Raw genomic sequence first — 21,810 nt, 5'->3', positions numbered from 1 at the left:
AGCTATCTAAACAAACGAATGCCATTCATGTTCCTGTGAATGTGTACACCATTAGCATTGTTATCAAGTGTTGCTATCAAGAGAAATTTTGTGAGCCATATGCAATTATGTAAATTATATTGTGTCGTTTGTTAACATTATCAATCATATGATGATATGTATGTACGCTAAAGTCAGGTAAGCATGAAACAATTGAATTTTTTGGTTCTCTGGTTGCTAATTCTTCAAAATGTTATAGTATGGATTGTTAAATTTGCTTCTTTCATATTGTTTTCGTGCGAATGATTTTAGTTTATTTATTTCAGGTTGGTTTAGTCTTGAAAGTGCTCTTTTAAGATGATGTAGTAAAATGATAAAATATCCGAATCACACTCACCTCTAGTTTGGTTTTGATAAACATAATATAAGGGTAAAATGATCATTTCTAGAGTTCAACACAACTAATCAGAACCGTAATCAAACAATATGGTTTCAACTCAGAGTTTCATACCGAGTCAGATATAACTCAGTCAACAACTATCAAACAACCTTTAGTTTTATGCTTAAACGGTGTTAAAAGAGTTATGTTTCAACAAAATGATTATATTGCCCATTGTCTTTATCTTATTCATGTTTATATTTATCTTATTCAATTCAAACATGACCTTCAATTTAAACTAAAAAAAGTAAATAAAAACCCATAAACAATTCCAGCAAAATGATTACGTGCTCCACCCATTGTTCCTTCATCATCTGAGTTATTTTGATTCTTCCTAACTATCGTTACAAAGTAACTATTCAAGTAGTTCCGCATTTATTTAGCGATGTTCAGAGAGAGGGAAATTGAGATGGGAAAATGGAGGATATGATGATATGATAATCTCAATCGAATCTTAAATTAAATATTCAATAATAACACTTAATTAGGAAAATATTTACCTGTTTTGTTTTAGATTAGAACTTTATAGTTTAGTTATTACTTTAATTTTGGATGGTTATATTATTTAAAATTGTGATATATAAAAGAGTAAATTATACTTTAGGTACCTTGTTTACATTTTTCTATAAGTACTAAACTGAAAATCTTGAATATCGAAATAGGTGAAAAAAATGATATCGAGTACCCAACTGAACTATCATTACCGGGATTCAATAATAGTTTTTAGTGCTAGCATCAGTACGGACGGTACCGAATCCTGATTTTCATGATTTTGCAATACCAAGTATTGTCTCATATGTTTAATTTTGACTCATATACGATACAGATACGAGATCGGGATTTGATAGTAATTGTTCATCCATATATTTGGTTTGGCAGCCAAACATAATACAACATGAAATGGAATTCGAGATTTGGTTTCTTTGGAATTCTTGTGCTCGGAGGAATAGATTCCACTATACAAAATATATATAATTTGTTATATAATTATATTAATGTAAAAAATTATGTATTTGTTTGATTTCAATGTCATGGAGGTATTATGGTATTTTTTTTATAACACGTTTAATTTAATTTGGTGGTTAACATGGAGTTGTCACGGTTCGTTGTAGCAAGGAAACTCCACCATTGCAAAATTAACAAAGTATCGGGAGTAGTATATGTTGTGATATGGTATAGATGGTTTGATTGAGGTTACATATGGGCTCCATGCAGGTTCCGTCTCCTGATATCACAGTGCAAAAGAGAAAGATGATCGTTAGTTGACGTCTGGGAGGAATTCCCGAAATGAAGCTCTGACGATCAAGTTAGAACGAGATTTGAGAGAAGTAAGGGTAAATCACTGGAAAAAGAGTTCATCCCCTTCTTCATGAAGAATAAGGATCCCTTTATACCTGTTAAAGAGGTATGTGCCCCTTAACTGATTCTATTGAGCGTTCCCTTGTGAGGTGCGACGTGGCGGACCCACATTGGAGGATCCTCCGTCACGTCTTTTGCTTCATCCCCCCATTGGCTAGAGAGGAATCTTTGGATATTATGATGACCGTGGCTATCGTCAGATGGGCAAGTGGAACATTCTGATTGGTCCCACGTGTGTCGGGGTGTTATTCCTTTGAGAAGAGGTTAACGCACGGTTCTGCACCTTAACCGTCATACCAATAATCTTTGTGTTAGCGAAGGCCCGACCTTGCTCTTGGTCAAAATCTAACCGGGCTCTGACCTAGCCAAGCCTGACGTTAGTTAGTCTTCTCCTTTTTTGACGTTATACCTGAGGGATACGTTACAATATAAATGAAGCAACACTCACATGCAAATAATGTTGTTAATTATGAAGCAACTATTATTATTAAATATGAGATTTTTTTGAAATGGCGAATAAAATCTATATCTTATATGACATAAGACGACTTTTGTTGAATTGTCACAACGAGAAATATTCAATGCCACATGGGTTGGCTAATTGAGCTCTATTTGGGAATAATGACTTATAGAAGGCCTAAGTTTTCTGATATTGTGAGAGACTATTATATTGGTTGCAGTTACGGATATATTTGGTTGTTTAATGACAACTTTTGATCTCCCGTGATTATTAAGTTCATTTGTAATTCACGATTGTTGTGTGTATAAATAAGGCACCTCATTCTTTTGTTCATCGATTGAGTCTTTCTTTTATTGAGTTTAATATGATTTTTTTTTATTATGATCCACATAATTTTGAGCATATCATTTGTTATTTGTTGTTGTTGTCGTTGTTGAAGGGAAACGAAGAAGATGGAGGTTGAATAGATTTCAACAAGAAAGGTCTTATGGATATCGTATATCTAAAGATGTTCTAAAACAGAAGGTGTTGATGAAGAAATCATAAAAAATTATTTTTATACCAACTTCAACAAAAAGTTTACAATAAACCAAAAGTCCAAAAATTGTGTATCTTCTATGCTTCGAAAGAATTAGATATGTAGTTTCCAATGAAAACAAAAAGTTGCAAGTCGTTTAGAATTTCATGAAAGAAGTTATGATGTTTTTGCAAAAAACTCTCAAGTGGATAGAAAACAGCCAAATTTGATAAAACTTTTGGTTTCCCAACCTTCTTGAAATCTTCAATGCATGTATTAAAGTATTTGATTTTCATAATTTATTTATGAACTCCTAAATATTTTTAAGTACTATAATAATTGAGGTTGTGTTTAGAATCATTGACTCAACAACACGTCAACTGAACATATTGTATCTGATGTAAAAAAAACATTGTTTGGCCGTGTGAATTTTTTTGATCAATGAAATGAAATGTCAGGAACGATCCAAAAGTACAAAATTGTGTATCTTATATGTTTGGAAAGGTTTAAATGTGTAGTCTACAATGAAAGAAACGTAAATTATTATGTTTTTTTTTTTTTGCACATCGTGGTATGAGAATATGTTTAATGGTATGAAAATACGTCTAATGGTCTGAAAATATGTAATGTGTTCTTATTTTACAAAATTAATAAACCAAAATATGACTCAACAACACGTCAACTGAACATATTTTCTTGATATTAGATCACATTGGATTGCGTATATATGTAGTATAACTCTTTTGAATATCAAAATTCTCGAAGATGCAAATTATGATATATCCATATTCACATGAGCGTAACTTACATATATAAAAGGAGTCACATGGTTAGCGAAAAGATGAAACAAATTTCTTGTTGAATCACCTTCAAAATATCTCAAAGTCTTTATCCATCTTTAAGTAATGATCACTCTCCTACACCCACTATTTTTTTTTTAAAAATAATTACGGTTTGTTTTGGTATGCTTAATTCTTCTAATTTTATGGTACAAGGAGTTTATTTCAACGTTTATAGATACTTTCCTATTCTCCGTCTACAAAGACAGACACTTTCTTTTATGAGATTACAATCTTCAATTGGTAGGGTGTTTGGCTTGTTTTTTTGAGAAGCAAAAGAACTATTTGGAAAAGTTATAGGTTTTCCTAACTTTTCCAAAAAATCATTTTTCCTTCTATCTCAAATCCAAAAGTCACTTTTAAAATGTTTTTACCAAACATCTTTTACCCATTTATCTTTTTCAAAAATGATTTTTGCCTTTCAAAAAAACAAGTCAAATTTAAAATGTTTTTACCAAACATCTTTTATCCCTTTATCTTTTCCAAAAATGATTTTTGCCTTTCAAAAAAAGAAGTCATACACCTCTGTATTTAAATAATTCCTTTGTACACACATTTATATGATGCAGCTGATGATGCATTTTTCATTTTAGCAATTCAACCAATGGGATCAATTTGTCTCATATTAGCAGCTTTTTACTTGCTTTGTAATCGGTAGAATTTTTAGGGAAACAAGACTTTCGATCTTAACCCATAACCTTTTCGAGCCCACTAAACCGCACGACGAGGCCCAAATCGTAACTATTACAAATTTACAATCAACATATGACAGTTGGGTTTCTTGTAATTTTGTGTTTATTAAAATAAATTAAAAAAATTAAGCGTAAAATAATTTTTTTAATAAGATAATGACCAAACGTGTAACAAAAACAAATAATAGAGAAAAATAAATTAGATACCAAACACACAAATTACCCTAAACCATAAGGACCATTCATGAAATTTACTTTTTTTTTTAACCCTTATTGTTACTTTGTGTCCATGTACAATCAATATCATGCCTTTTATATTTTGGGTGTGTTTAAAAACTAGTTAGTTGTTGAAATGTATAGATTTTATTTGTGCATTTAAAAGTTAAAAAATCAAATGACTTCTAGCCTAGCGGTATCCGGTGTTGCCCTCTTTCATTAAAGTTGAGGATTCAAGTTCTGTTGTGGACATAAGTGGATTTAAGGTGTAGTTTAGAAGTATTTTAGATTTGTTGTTTCAAAAAAAAAAGTTAAAATTACTTAAAAGTAAAAGCTAAAAGTTACAAAGCTTTCAAAAATATTTGAATTATCTTTTGAATTTGAAGCTTTTCTCTTAAAAATAAAAATAAAAACTTTTATTGTCAAAGAGTTTTTTTCTACAATTCAAAAGGTCTTTGCTAAACATACCATTAACTTTTAGATTTTAAGGAAAAAACATAAATTAATGAAAAAAATTTGATCGGAAGTATGAGTTTTTAATTTTTATTTGAACAGAAAACTCATAATAAAAAAAAACTATTTCAAATATATTTTAGCTTTTAGTAACTTTTAGTTATTTGATTTTATGTAATTTTATGTATTTTAAAATTTTGCAATTACTTTAATACAAATAAAAACTATAATTTTCTACGACAAAACTAATTCATATAATATTTAAAAGACAAAACTTCAAAAATGTTATTTGTGGTTTTCAAAAATATCAAGTTTAGTCCCTAAGTTCAAAAAACCTTACAGATGGTCCATGTGGTTTCAAAACTTTTAACAAATTGTCATTTTCGCTAACTCAGTTAGCTTTTGACCGTTAAGTGAAAGACATTTCAGTCATTTCACAACCACAAGGACCGTTTATGAAGTTTTGCCTTAATTTTTTTAAAAAAAGAAAAATAAATATAATTATTTACTATTAAAGACCCCACAATCTCTCTCTCTCTCTCTCGTGCTTACTTCACATGAAAAATAAAAGACGAAGATGAGGGTTGCCACCCTCCGTTCCAGCCACAAATGCAACCTCCTCCTCCCTTCTTTTCATTAACTAAGCAACCAACAAACACCTAGTAGCTGTCTTGCTTTGTTTTTTGATGAGAAAACAGTCGGCAAGCCAAGGGGCTTCCACTGCACCACCTATTCCGGCCTCTTTCACCTCCTTTTCTTTTACCAAAATACCCCCCAAACCAACTGTCACCTGTCTTGCTTTGTTTTTCTTCCATTGAGACCCAAAACAGCCTCAAAGAGATTTGGATAGTACAACAGGTGTTACTTATGGTATGTAATTAATCATTATCGATTACAGTCTCTTGGAGTTAAACAACATGTATGTAATTAATCATTATCGATTACAGTCTCTGTTTCTTCCTTTAGATTTCATTTACATTCATCTGAATCTAATCCACATTTTGAATTCATGAACTCGGGTTGTAGGGGATTTTGATAAACGGGCAATTTCCAGGGCCACAAATCGATTCAGTGACTAATGACAACGTGATTGTTAGTATCTACAACAGCATGGATGAACCATTCCTCATTACCTGGTTTGTTCTTCATCAAATTTTTTTGAATTTGTTGTTGAAGTGTTCATAATCGATGAAAGAAACGCGAAATCTGATGAAATGATTACTTGTATGGATGATGGATCAGGAACGGGATACAGCAAAGAAGGAATTCATGGCAGGATGGAGTTTATGGCACGAATTGTCCCATTCCACCTGGTCAAAACTTCACCTACATTCTTCAAGTAAAGGATCAAATCGGTAGCTTCTTCTACTTCCCTTCCCTTGCTTTTCATCAAGCTACCGGAGGCTTCGACAGCATCACCATCTCCAGCCGCCCTAGGATTTCGGTCCCATTCCCACCACCCGACGGAGATTTCATCATTCTCGCCGATGACTGGTTCAAGCAAAACCGACGGAGATTTCACCATTCTCGCTGGTGACAAAGATTTCACCATTCTCAGTTATATCAGTCATCACATACCTTTATTGTAATCAACTGACATGAAATTGTTGAGAGAGAGAGAGAGAGAGGGTGGGGCCTTTAATATTAAATAATTATATTTATTTTTCTTTTTTTAAAAAAATTAAGGCAAAACTTCATAAATGGTCCTTGTGATTGTGAAATGACTGAAATGCCCTTCACTTAACAGTCAAAAGCTAACGGAGTTAGCGAAAAGGACCATTTGTTAAAAGTTTTGAAACCACATGGACCATCTGTGAGGTTTTTTGAACTTAGGGACTAAACTTGATATTTTTGAAAACCACAGGGACCATTTTTGAAGTTTTGTCTATTTAAAATATGAAATTTTGAATAAAATAAAAGTTCTATATTATATTATGAAACGAAACTTTTTCTTTAATTCATTATCGTAAAAGTTATCAAAAACAATTATATATATAATAAAATCTCAACATTCTTATGAATAGTATCTGACCGTGGATACTATTCATCAGGTTACCTCTACTCGTGGTTAGTTAATTTATACCGAGTCTGGATGCTTCTCATCGCCTCTTAACCCACTAGCAGCAATCTCCTTCTTCCATCGATCCTTCCAATATTCTCTTTTTTTTCTCCCAAACAAATTCATTCCTCAAATAAGCGTCTTCACATGTCAATCGTCCTTGAACAACCGTTTAACATTTCTTTGGGTCCATCCGGCTGTTTTCGGTGAAGTCGGCAACTCAATGACCACTGTGGCTCATCATCTCCACACATGTACAACTGATGAGTTAAAATTCTGCACTAGAAGCCATCAATTTTGATTTTTCCGTGTCCTTCAATCCAGGTAAATCGAACATACAATTTTTCAATAGCTTTTAAACAAACAAGAGTCGGTTTTTCTTTCTATTTGGAGTCCACTCTAATTGCTTGCCCTACGAACCTTTGTATTTGCCATTCTTGTGATTTCTTTGATTAAAATCATGTTTTCCTTTATGTTCATCGTTTTCGGTTCAAGATTAGGTTTTTATGATTGGCTTCTGATAAAACTCAACGATGGACTAGTGACTCCTTTGATCAATAGAAAGAGTATAGGTATGATTCGATTTTAATTCCAATTACCTTCAGTTGTAACGATTAAGGTATCATCCCTGGGTTTTTTTTTTTCACTTTTCTATTATGTAATTTCATTCCATTTTATCTTGCACTTACACTTCTTTCTCCTTTTACTTTGATTTTGTTTATGTTAATTGAATTTCTAAGTCTTTAGCTAATAATCGATTAGAGGTGTTAATTTTTGGTTACTAATCATTTTTAATCACTAGCTAATTAGTAATATTTGATGTTTTTGCTGTGAAATTCTACTTATTTACTTTTACTTCTTTGTGAATTGTGAGTCACAAATTGTGAGTGACAAGTAATATTGAATACTGATACTCTAAAACTCTATGGAATTGCATAGTAAGACCGATTTGTTGGCATGAATTCTTGATGATTTAATCATTCTTTTTCAGAACATCAAGGTGCAAAATGATGAATGATGAATGATGAAGCAACAGTGCTTTTACGCATTAACACCCCTATTTTCCGACATTACCCCTCTATTGGCCACTCTAATTCCATGTTATTTAACATTATTTTTTGTGAATTGTCACTAATGAAATTATTTTATGGTCGTTTTAGTTATGTATGTTAGGATGTTCTTGCAAAAGTGGAACCACAAGAGATTGAAGAAGTCAAGGTCAGACCTCATAAAGAGATCTTAATACAATGTTTTCTTATTTTTTTTTCTTACACTTGGATATAACTGCAGTCTGCTAAACATCATCTTTTCCATGATAAGACACTATCATCTTTCTTCTAGGATTTTTTCTTGTGCCTACTCTAAGAGATAAATTAACCATTTAATTTTCATGATTTTTTTTATCTTGACAAAAATATTTATTAATCACATAAATATAAACCAAGTGTATGTGTATATGTTTGTGTTTTGTTTTGGTTTTTGATGTTGCAAATGTGATTCTTATGCAGGTTCTTACAAACTCTCATCCACTGTGCTGCATAACAAGCTTCATATTTATACAAGTTTTATTTGATAAAAATAAGTAAGTTACTAGAATTGCAACTAATATCATGGGAATTGGGAAAGATGGCTCGAAAAAGATAATTTTCTTTAACGTGTCTCTCCTATTTTGTGGACAAATATGGGTATTAATATTATATTATTACTATTGGACCATAAAAACATAGTTGGTAAGGTAACAATCCTAACCATTCGTTTCCTAATGTAGATAATTCTATTTTTTTTTTCTTTTTTATGTTTTTCTTTTTATATGTAGAAAGAAAGTTTTAAGCATACATCATGATTTCATAATTGCATCACCTGTTTGTGTCATTATAAACACAATCTTGCACCATTTTATTATGTATAGGTTGGTTTTAAGAGAAATTGATGGAATGGTCGTTAAATTATAATGCTTTCTTCCCACCTTTGTCTCTTTTTATGTTATTTTTGTTGTATGTGCTAAATTATAAATCAACCAAGTAATTGGGATTTATATTACTGAAAAACAAGACTTGATCATGTAGGTAAAATTATATTCAAACATTTTTATTAAATTTCTTAGGTTGTAGGCTAGAAGAAAGCTCATAATAACATAAATGATGAGGTAGAACCAATTGATCACTATGTCCATAAATGTTGGAAGAACTTGAGCATACTGAGGTTTATTTTTATTTTCCATTGTAATGAATAATATAGGTGTAAGTTATTAGACTCCAATTTCAAATGTATATTGCACTAATTTCAGTATGGCTTGCTCAATCAAGAAGTGAAGTAGAAAATCCTCATAAATGTATTTTTATCGATGCTGTAACATCCGGACTTTTATCAGGTATCATGTAATTTGTATTTTGTTGATTTGTGAGGGGGACTCGGCGAGTTGGAGCTCAGACTCGCCGAGTAGGGACGCGGGTTTGGACGAAGGATCGCGCCTGGACTCGGCGAGTCCAGGATATGGACTCGGCGAGTCTGCGCTGTGTAATGAAACCCTAATTTCTCGGGTTTGAGACTTATTTAAAGGGCCTAATGGCCGTCATTTGTGCCCACCAACCCCCTGAGTGAAACCCTAATCGTGTGTGAGCACTTGGAGCTAAGTAGGAGGCCATTATTGACCTTGGAGGTGCCATTTTTGCAAGGAAGAGAAGAGCTAGCCAAAGGGGCAGCAAGAAGGAGCCATTTCTGTGGGTTAGGAGTCCAGAGCATCATTTTGTGGTAAGAAATCCGAGTTACCTTCTTATTTGTGGTTGTTTATTTAGATTTAGGGTTTGTTGAACCCTTTCATGGCTAGATTTGGTGTTCTTTTGGTCCCTTATGAGGTTGGAACCATAGATCTGGACCCTTAGAGGTCCAGAGTGTCCCTTTACCCAAGCTTTTTGGGGATCAATGGAGGCTTTGGATTGGAATCCTCATGCCTTAGGTCAAAAACTCCATTATGGAGCTATAGGGGGTGTTATGAGCACCAAGATGGGAACTTTACGTGATGAATCAGTCGAAGGAGGCCAGATCTATAGTTTTTGGAAGCAGATTTGACCTTAGAAGCGAGTTGGAATGGTTGCATGGCACGGACTCGCCGAGTCTGTTCATCCGACTCGGCGAGTATCTTGAAGATTGCCTTGGGACTGTTCAGCGAGTGGTCCAATCGAGTCATGGGAAGACTCAGTGAGTCAGGGTGAGTTTGGAGGAGGGTGACGGGTGGACTGAGTCAACCTTGGACTCGCCGAGTTGTCCTCGAGACTCGACGAGTTGAGTCGGGGTGGCCCCGCGATTCATTCAGGTGAAACTCGTCGAGTAAAGGGGGGGGGGGGGAGATACTCGACGTGTAGTAAGAGGATTCAGAGGGTTGATAATAACGTCTAGACTCGCCGAGTCGCCTTGGTACTCGCCGAGTCCGGTTAGAGTTGACCGTTGACCGTTGACCAGAGTTGACTTGTGTTGACTCCTTATTGATAGTCAACCTTAGAGATATAAAGTGTTAATTAGGAGTATATAATGTTATAGGAGGATTAGAGCTCGGAGGATCGAGCACGAGGGATTTTCAGGATTCGTGAGATATCGAGATACGCGAGGTGAGTCTTCTCACTATACTATATTACCTTGAGTAGGTAACCTGAGTTATGTGATAGAGTATTGTATGCTATGCATGTTATGTGTTGTACTGCATTATTTCTATGTGATTTATGTAGTGCATGTTTATCAGAGCTAGAACCTGAGGGTTCACAGAGTCTGGGTGTACGGACCCACAGAGTTATAGCCTCGAGTGGCTGATATGTGTTATATGTGGTATTTTGGGGAACTCACTAAGCTTTGTGCTTACAGTGTTTGATGTTATTGTTCCAGGTACTAGTGACGATCACGGGAAGGCGCCGGCTTGATCCGTACATACACACACGCTCGGAGTTTTTACATTGTGATCTTGGGATTTTGTATTGACCTATTTTGGATAATTAATATGGTTGTTTGATGAATATTGATGGAATTATGTTTTTATAAAAATTGAAAATTTTGTTTTGAAATTTTCGGTGTTACAAATTGGTATCAGAGCCTTGGTTTGAGGGATTCGGGTACACCTTCGGGAGTATTTGAACTCAAACTGAGGAATTGGAAAAATATTTTCAAAATAAAACCAGAATTTTCTAAGAGTAAAAGACTTTCTTGAAAAAGAAACAAATTCCAGGAAGAAACGTGTGTACGATCAGTCTGCGCCTGAACGGTGAATTCCCAAAAATACCTTTATATTACGTGATATTAATATTAATATGATGTGTTTGCATGCTAAAGTAGGCTAGGTATTGCTAATACGACTAGAGTGGCCTGATTTGTGATGCCTTAGCCTAGGGAGGGGTGAGCTGCTATGAGATGCTGAGAGCGAGTAGGTAGCAGCAAGGGGTCTATGAGAGATTTGTTAGAAAGTGGTCTACGCATGATAGAGTACTTGGGAATTGGGATCCGAAGAGGAAGGTTTGGGGTGTGTACTGAGACGGTGTGGACAGTAGTATTGGGCCCGTACTACTGAAAGCACCGGGGCAGTACACAGTCCAAATAAGAATTTTGGGATACCAAGAATCAAGGAGGGGTGATTGTCAGATGTAAGAGTGTTCGAGTGAATTCTGATTTATCGCATGTTGTATTTCAGAGGTTGATCATGGTGAGGACACGTCACATGCCGGAGGATGTCGGAGCTAGTGATGAGGAGATTCGGCAGATCATTCATGAGGAGGTGGCTGCGGTCATCAGAGCTGAGATACCAGAGATGTTCGGGTCTATTAAGACCGCGCTGATTGAGACATTTGACGAGCGTTATGCCGCTCTTTCTGAGGCTGCTGTTGCAGCGGCTACCGCAACGATCGCTGCGGCGAGACCCCAGGGAGGTGATGCGTCACTGTTTAGGGAATTCAGCAACACCAAACCACCAGAGTTTGATGGTACACAGGATCCGGTGGCAGCTATAAGGTGGATATCTGACATGGAGGGGTGCTTCTTCACTTGATCATCCCCTGAGCATTTGAAGGTTCGGTTCGCGCTGAACCAGCTTCACTTGGGAGCGAAGGACTGGTGGAAGTTTGTGACGGCGCACTTCACGCCTACTGAGCTTTCGGAAGTGACCTGGGAGAGGTTCACTACCATGTTCCGAGATGAGTATGTTCCCCAGGTGGAGAGGGAGCGTCTGGCACAGGAGTTTCTGACCCTCAAGCAGGGTACCGAGTCAGTTACAGCGATCACGAGGATGTTTCATGAGAGGGCGATGTTATGCCCTGAGCACATGTCCACTGAGCAGGCACGTATGAGCCGCTACCTGAGCATTTTGAGACGGGATATTCGGGAGTTCGCTGCGAACTCCTCGTATCGGACATTTGCTGAGCTTCAGGCAAATACCCGGAAGAGGGAGATTGAGCTTGAGACTCAGGCCAGGGAGGAGGCGGAGTCTCTAGGGAGGGATCGGCGGCCGGCACAGTTTCAGCCGGCAGCCAAGCGGGCCAAGCCCGCTGATCCCAAACCCGGGATCCAGAAGGGCCGCACTTGTGGGAAGTGCGGCAAGGGTCACGATGGAGTCTGTCGAGCGGGGTCTTGCTACAAATGTGGCAAGGAGGGGCATATGGCCAAGGACTGCCCCAAGGGGTTTGCAGTGTGTTTCCACTGCAACCAGACCGGACACCGGAAGGCGGAGTGTCCGCTGCTGCGTGGAGCGTCTCAGGGATCTTCTCCCGCCGCCATCAGAGCTACAGAGAGTCGGCCCGTGAAGGCCGAGGCACCGAGAGCTCGAGGGAGAGCCTTTCAGCTGACTGCGGAAGAGGGCCGTGCTGCACCCGACGTCGTGGCTGGTACGTTTCTTTTATTTATTTGTTTTTGGTGTAAAGATATTATGCTTATATTATGCTATGCATAGGTACCTTCCTTGTGAACTCTGTGCCTGCTTTAGTGTTATTTGACTCGGGTGCGAGTCGGTCTTTTGTATCTTTGGCCTTTAGTCAGCATATCAGTGTTAGTCGTGATGCATTGAGTCGGCCTCTGCGGGTTTCCATAGCCGTCGACAAAGTGATTTGTGCCACGGAGGTCCTCCGGGGATGCGTGTTAGAGATTTTTGGGGTTGAGTTCCCGATTGACCTGATTCCTATTGCGATGGGTGATGTCTGTGTTATAGTGGGCATGGACTGGTTGAGCCGATTCGGCGCGGTTATCGATTGCGAGCGTCAGCTGGTGACCATACGGGATCCTAGTGGGGGAGTTCTTTCGGTTTACGGTGAGGGTACACGTTCTGGATCAGCCTTTTGTTCGGCCGCTAGGGCGAGGCAGTGTTTACAGCAGGGCTGTAAGGGTTTCGTGGCGTATGTGATGGATACGCGAGTGATCTCCGAGAGACCGAGTTCAGTGGATGAAGTTCCGGTGGTGCGTGAGTTTCCAGATGTTTTTCCCGAAGAGTTACCAGGTGTGCCTCCCGTGAGGCAAGTGGAGTTCGGTATCGACTTGGTTCCGGGAGTCGCGCCTATCGCTAAGGTACCTTATCGCCTTGCGCCTCCTGAGATGCAAGAGTTATCCTCGCAGCTTTAGGAGCTGCTGGGGAAGGGGTTTATTCGGCCGAGTAGCTTGCTGTGGGGAGCACCGATTCTGTTTGTGAAGAAGAAAGACGGCTCGCATCGCATGTGTATTGATTACCGAGAATTGAATAAGCTGACGGTCAAGAACCGTTACCCGTTGCCGAGGATCGACGATTTATTCGATCAGTTGCGGGGAGCATCTTGGTTCTCCAAGATCGCTTTGAGGTCGGGCTATCATCAGGTGAGAGTGCGGGACAAGGACGTCCAGAAGACAGCATTCGGGACGCGATATGGGCATTATGAGTTTGTGGTGATGCCTTTTGGGCTCACCAATGCCCCGGCTGTGTTCATGGACCTCATGAACAGGGTATGTAGGCCGATGTTGGATCGGTCGGTGATTGTGTTCATCGATGATATTTTGGTATATTCAAGATCTAGAGAGCAACACGAGGAGCATTTGAGGGAGGTTCTTGGAGTTTTGAGATCGGAGAAACTTTATGCAAAGTTTTCCAAGTGCGATTTCTGGTTGCGGGAGGTCCAGTTTTTGGGGCACCTCGTTAATCAGAAAGGGATATTGGTCGATCCGGCCAAGGTTGACGCGGTGATGAGGTGGGAGGTGCCAAAGTCACCTTCTGAGATCAGGAGCTTCCTTGGGTTGGCAGGGTATTATCGGAGGTTTATCAAGGATTTCTCCAAGATTGCAGTGCCACTCACCAGATTGACCCGGAAGGGTGTTACATTTCTATGGGGTCCCGAGCAACAGACCTCCTTTGAGACGCTTCGCCAAAGGTTGTGTGAAGCTCCGGTATTAGCTCTTCCGGAAGGGATGGAAGATTTTGTGGTATTCTGTGATGCATCGATTTCAGCATTCAACCACCATTGTCACACCCATCGCTTAGCGTGGGTAAACGGCTAGTGTATATATATATATATATATATATATATATATATATATATATATATATATATATATATATATATCCTTATTCTAATAAAAGAATAGTTTTAATTTTCATTTGACATGTGTCATTCTAATACAACTCTTCATTAATATTATACCACATGTCAAATAGATATATTAAGCCAACACTTCAAAATTTAAATTTACTTTTTCTAATTATATGTAATGTTTAAAGTTATAATAACTTTAAAATTTGGTATATCTCTTAATTAATAATTTATTTAAAAAATTAACAAATAAATTTTAAATTTTACTACGAAAATTTAATTTATTTTGTAACCGTAGTTCCTACGGGTTATAAACTAGTATATATATATATATATATATATATATATATATATATATATATATATATATATATATATATATATGAGAGAGAGAGAGAGAGAGAGAGAGAGAGAGAAGGAGAGAGAGAGAGAAAAGCTAGATTCAAATATTTGTAACAACTATTGTGTTTTTAAATACACAAATCACAATTTCCCAAATAATTAAATAATTAATTAAATCAAAAAGGATATTTCTGGCTTTTTTTCACTTACAATTAAGGAAACAAAATAAGTATATGTTGAACTAATAATATCTTTAATTAAAATTTTTAATTTAAAACCACCATTTACATTCTTAATCTCTTTCTTTCTTCCTCTGCAAATCGAAAAGTCCATTAGCCGTCGATCAAAAACACTACTACTATTTCTCTTATTTATTCCAGCCATCACTCATAGTGTTTCAATGAATCTCCTAATTTTATTTCAAAATTAATGTATCGGTATTCAAGAAAATTAGGAGGCTTGAAGCTAATGCCAATGGTGGTGGAAAGAACATCATGGTAGGTTAATTTATGTATCATCTCTTTATAATTAATTGTGCTGTCAATTGACATAAATGTATTTAGATCTTTTTGAATTTTATTAGTATTTGGCTTTTGTTTTTAAAGAATAACATTAATGCTTTTTGAAAGTTGTAAGAATCGGTGGATGTAAATCGCAATAAAATTTGTATATATGCAAATGAATATAGTCATTAATGCTTTTTTCATTGTCGTTCATTTGATATCTTCAATTTGTTATTTGATTTGTAATTAATGGGTTGATTCATTAAAATTAGGGTTTAATTGTATTTTTCCAATCTCGCTTGTGTAGTTTTATAATTTTATTTAATTAGTTTATAACATGTGGGAACCACGGTTATAAAATTAATTAAACTTAAATAGTTAAAATTTAAAATTATTAATAACTTATTTTAAATAAATTATTAATTAAGAGGTTTTTTTAGTTATATAAATTATAATCATTGATTTAAATAAATATGTAAAATTATATCACTTTATAATTTGTATTAATTTTATTTTAATTTTTATTTTAATATTGTTAATTTAATATAATTAGAATGAGAAATTTAAAATTTGAAATTTGAAATGGAGAATCAATATGTTGACAAATGGTATGCATTAATTATAAGTTATAAGACATAATAAGGTAAAATATGACAAAAAAAAATTTACATTAATTATGAGGCTTAATATGGTGACACATGTCAAAAGAAGATTAAAAACTACTCTTTATTATAATAGGGATTTAATCCACAAATTATTTAAATTATAGTAAAGTTATATATTCTAATTGTATCTCAATGATAATAATATTTTCTTGACGTTTGCATTTTGATATGGAAAAAAAACATGAAAAACGAATTAATGTTTTTGTTAGATTTTAATGGTTTTTTATATTCTAGGTTTTGAAGAGGCAGCGATTGATGTGATGAAGAAAACAAAACATAGAGAACGTACACATATTCAAACATAATTTATTTCTGCAAAAGATGTGTAAAATGATTATTAACAATAATATTCTTTTAAAAGTTGATTATGTTTTTTTTTTTTTGGATATAGATTTTGAAGAAATTGCCATTGATATGGAAAAAGAAGAAAACATGGAGAACGAGAGTATTCTAACAGAATGTATTCTGCCAGAATGTATAAAGTGTTTCTTACCAATAAATTTTTTTAGAACAGATTAGTGTTTTTATTAGATTTTGATGTTTTTTAACAATTCTTTGTTTTAATCTTTAAGAATAAATGTAAGTTTTATTCTTTAAGAATTAATGTAATTAGTGATTCTTAAAAAATAAAATTCATTTTCTTTAGAAAATGTTATTCTTAAAAATATGTTATATAATTCTTTAAACAGGTTAACTATAAAAACTATATTGAATAAACCATATTCTGCAAAAATAAAATCGAAAATATATTATAAGTTTATGTTTGACTCTCTGTCATTATGACATAATAAAATCGGTTAGTATTAGAAATTATAATATAATTAAATTTGAATTAATTTAAAAAATTCAGAATTAAAAAAATAAATTAATTATCTCTTAAAATCCGAAAATTTCATTTTTTTAATATAGTTTAATTGACCAAAACACCATTCTGCTGACAATTTGTGTGATTATATGGTACATGTTACCCTATTGTAATATCATACACCCTCAGATTATGACCATTGATTTTATTCATCCATTGGTCCAGAATTGTGCTTAAGGACACACAATAGATGTAAGAAAACAATATATATATATATATATATATATATATATATATATATATATATATATATATATATATATATACTATCTTATAAAAGAAATCTAACTATTTCTAAAAATAGATTGATTATAATAATAATATTTTTTAAGACGTCCAAATGATGAAGCTGATAGTACAAGTAATCATTAATAAAATAATATTAAATTTTAACCATATTTTGAATTCAAATATTTATCATCAAATCTCCTTATATTTCTCAACAATTTGATATGGTTCCTTCAAATCTCGGATTCATTCAAATTTTGAACCCTTTTAGATATCCTTAAATTTAACATGTTGATTCAAATATCCCTCCAATCGTATATACCTCTTTGCTTCCTCCTCTGCTATAAAGCCCATCGTCCAGGAACAAAAAATGACTTCATTTCCCAAATAACACCATAGTATGATTATGTTGTCTTCGACATGTACTTTCTTTTGTAACATAACATTTTTTTAGAGGAAACATATTACCGCAAAAATTTACACGCTCCGCCGCTTTGCGCGGGTACACTACTAGTATATATATATATATATATATATATATATATATATATATATATATATATATATATCTTTACTACTTATAAAAGAAATCTAACTATTTCTATAAATAGATTGAATATAATAATATTATTTTTTTAAGACGTCCAAACTATTAAGCTTGAAGTACAACCCATTTATAATATAATAATATTAAAACATTAACCCTATCTTTTATCCCCTAAAAATCTGGTATCAAATTAATATAAGAATTCATTTGTAAATTGAACCCGCCAATCTCAACACTTCAGCCATTTAAAGCGGTCAATATCAACAATTTATAGAGGATCTCTTCTCTCACATTGATAACAAGCCATCTCATAATATCTATCTTCGTAATCCCTTCAAAGTAAGAAATATACGCACACTCTCTGTAAGAACCCTAACCAGTAACCAAGACAGTATAACCACCACCACCACAGCCGCTCTGCCTACTTCCGCCTTCAACTAACAACTATCATGACTACCGCCCTTCCTCTCACCCACGACATGAACTTTCTTTTGGAACATAACATTTTTCTTTAAAAAAAATATCGTTGAAAGAAACTATTTGTCCCCGCTGCTGTGCGCGGGTAACGGCTAGTATATATATATATATATATAAACCTTTTTTTTCTCCGCTCCATTTTCAAATTCATACGGTTCTTAGGTTGACACATCACCTACCTTCTGAAACGACGCCATGGACATCAAACTAGATTCCCATCGCGTCTTGTTCCTTATGGCAGCGAATCGCCACATACACGACATTTTCTTCTATAGGCATACCTATACCGTCACACCTGTTCCTGTTTCCTCCCCCAGTATATAACCACCGCTCATTATCATATATTTTATTCTTACACGTCTCTTGCAAACCCTAAACGTCCATCAGGTGTATTACTTTTTTATAAGCCTCCGTTCATCTTCATCTTATTTTTGAAATTAGGGTTTTCTTTATCTTCCATCTTCTGTGCTGGCTGTGTATGACGACAATGTGCAAGGTGGTGGTGTTCGTTCTATGGTATTATATATCTCTCAAAATCATTTTTTTTGTTCTGCAACTTAATAAAAGGGTTATGAGATCTCAAAATTGGCCTCATCTAATGACAAATGCAAAGGAAAGCCTACAAAAGCTCTAACCGAAGCAAATAGGGAGTTGGGGGCAAATTAATTTCACATTTTTGCTAAAAGTTTAAATGGGTAAAATGGGATTTACATATACGGGAATAGTAATGACCTTTTCACTTTATGATCTGGTGATATGGATCATTTATATTGTAAGTTACTTATGCCCCTATCGATGTTCTTCACATTTGTGATTCTCATCAATGCCGATTTGAGTATGGTAATCAATTTAATTTACCCTTCAGTGCATATCTTATGGTAATCACACGCCAGTCTCCATTATGTATCAAATAAAGTAAAAGTACAATCTTCTGCGAATTAGTATCAGGATATTAGTGATGTAGGGTTAATTAGGCCTTTCATGAACAAAAAGTAGTTTGGGGATTGATAATGGCATCCATGATTTCATTCTTAATTTTTTTTCTTTGATTTAAGGGTTTAATGTTGGGGATGTGTCGATCTTTTAGTCTTAATTGAGAAATGTTGATGTATGTGTGTGGCTATGGATTTGGCTGTTTATTTGCAAAAAAATCATATTATAATTGTGAGATTTCCAGTTTTTATGCAAGAGCTATGGCTTAAGATGTGGTATGATGTAAATCCTAATTCTTGATAAAAAAAAATGTCAAAACAAAGATTTACTGAACATGACTTCTAAGTTTTTAACAGCTAAGCATGGACTTTGAGGGATAGAGATGGGTATTGGGATTATAGCAAAGCTCGTTGAGTGTGGCCCGACCATTATGAATACAAGTAAATATTGTTATAGGAATCATGGGAAACATATTGCTCATTAGTATTCTAATGCCTCAACACCAACAAATTATGAGGGATTTCTACCCCCTACATTACAAAGAGTTTATTTGCATGATCGATGGGATTTATAGGGACACAAACATGTAACAATTTATCTATATTAAGGTTAATATAAATGTTAGTTAGACTTTTTGGTAATAAGGTTAATATAAATGTTAGTTAGACTTTTTGGTAATTATGATTGTAGAAAATCCACAAACATGTAACAATTTATCTATATTAAGGTTGGATACTATTACCCTTCTATGCAAACTTTTTAGTGATGAGAGGTGATAGATATATTTGTGCATTAAAATTAAATTATGTTTTAGCTATACAATTGAACATGGAAAGAAATAATCCAAGTTCTGTTACATCATACAAATGTGCTATTGCCTTTACCTTAAATAATACAGATTTGGGAAAGGTTTGCAGATTGACTATATCCATTGAAAATATAGCAATGCATCCATATGAAAGTCTAGCTCTTTCACTGCATATGTATAGAAAGAAGTATCTTTTTTTCTCAATCTGCCAAAAATACATTTTCTCATCCAACAATCCTGTTAATTAAGGCCCTTCTACGTGGTCATCACAACTTGAGATCACAGTTTCGTAGTATTAATTGGTATTTGGATTTCCAATAATATCAATATAGTTTTTTCTTTACTAATAATGACAACATACTTAAAATCCACCGGCTATAATATCAATGAACAAACATTTCTGTAAAGATTCAGTCAATGGTAAAAGAAAGACTCATATTACCTTTCATGGGTCGTGCTTACCTTTCGAGAATCTACTCTTCTTGTTGGACTTCGAGGATCCATCGAACTTCCGTTTCTCACCGACCTCAGCCCTTTCCAGACCTCTTTCCTTATGTTGGGTCTCCACATTCTTAGCTGCTCGAACAGTTGATTTCAGAGTGGTTGCCATCTTGACTGTTGGGTCAAAGTCAGCCGGCAGTCCGTTTGCGAATTTCTCAATTTTAGAAAGTTCGGTTGGCACTAGGTATGGAAACAACTTCATCTTTTCCGTAAATGCAGCAGCATAGTCATCGATGCTCATTCTCCCCTTCTTCAAATTTTGGAACTCATTGTTCAGGTCAATCAGGTCTATCTCTGAACAGTACTGCGCCTTTAGTTGTTCCAAGAACTCATCCCATGACATTTTCAGGGCTTTTCCTCGTGGCATCGTATCTGCCAATAGCTTCCACCAACTCAAGACTCCAGTTTTCAATTGTCTCACAGCGAAGACAGTCTTCTGCTTTTCGTTGCAGTCGCAGCTCTCAAACACCATCTCCATCTCGGAGATCCAGTCCATAATCTCAACAGGCTTTGGGCTTCCTGAGAGACTTGGTGGTTTTGCACCCAAGAAATTTTTGTACATCCGCCCATCCTTGTTGTTTCTTCCTTCTAGGCCATCCCTTTGTTCACCTTGAGTCCCTATTTGACTCACTTGACGGCTATAGTTCCCTTCCTCAGATGGCTCGGGAACTGGCTCCGTCGGTTCAACATGTATGGTAGGTTCGTCTCTATTCTCGCGGAGCATCCGTCTCATTTCTTACCTTTGTTCAGCTAGCATAGCCTGAATCATGGCTTGAACTCCAGCCATGGTAACTGGCTCAGGTGCAACTTCTTCAACAATAGGTATTTGCTGAACTACTGGGGGTTGGTTCCTACCTCCATTTGCGTTCACGTTTCCGCTACGGGTCCTTGCCATCATGATCTATACACCGAATAAGGTGAATTCAGATATTTATTTAGGAGAGATGTTTTAAATCGTCCTTATCACTCCGAAACGTTTACATGCTAGTTCTAATATCGTAGTCGTACATTTAGAATCCTAAACACATAAGGTTTCCAGATCCAGTCGGCAACAGACCATAGATCCGAACAAAATAACGACATATCATGCATAAAGCATTTATCACATAAAAGCATTTTAGGCACAATTCCTAAAATAAGCTAGTACTCACACCTCACAATCATCGCTTAGCATTCTAAGTTTAAGTCTAGAAATCCTACAAATTCCTAGTTCGCTTAAACTAATGCTCTGATACCAACTGTGACATCCCCAAAATCACGGCCAGAAAAGACCGGTTTTGTTTATACTTTATTTCAAAATCAGAGTTATCTTTTAATAAAAGGGTTGCGGAATTTGTCCCAAAACAATAATATGATAAAGATTTATCAAAAGCATTTCCATAGAAATGTATTTCATTAAAAGACTCGG

Source organism: Lactuca saligna, chromosome 2, assembly GCF_052625555.1.
Source record: "Lactuca saligna cultivar CGN05327 chromosome 2, ASM5262555v1, whole genome shotgun sequence".
Taxonomy (NCBI): Eukaryota; Viridiplantae; Streptophyta; class Magnoliopsida; order Asterales; family Asteraceae; genus Lactuca; species Lactuca saligna.
The sequence above is the reverse complement of the archived record's forward strand: the minus strand, read 5'-3'. Positions refer to the sequence as shown.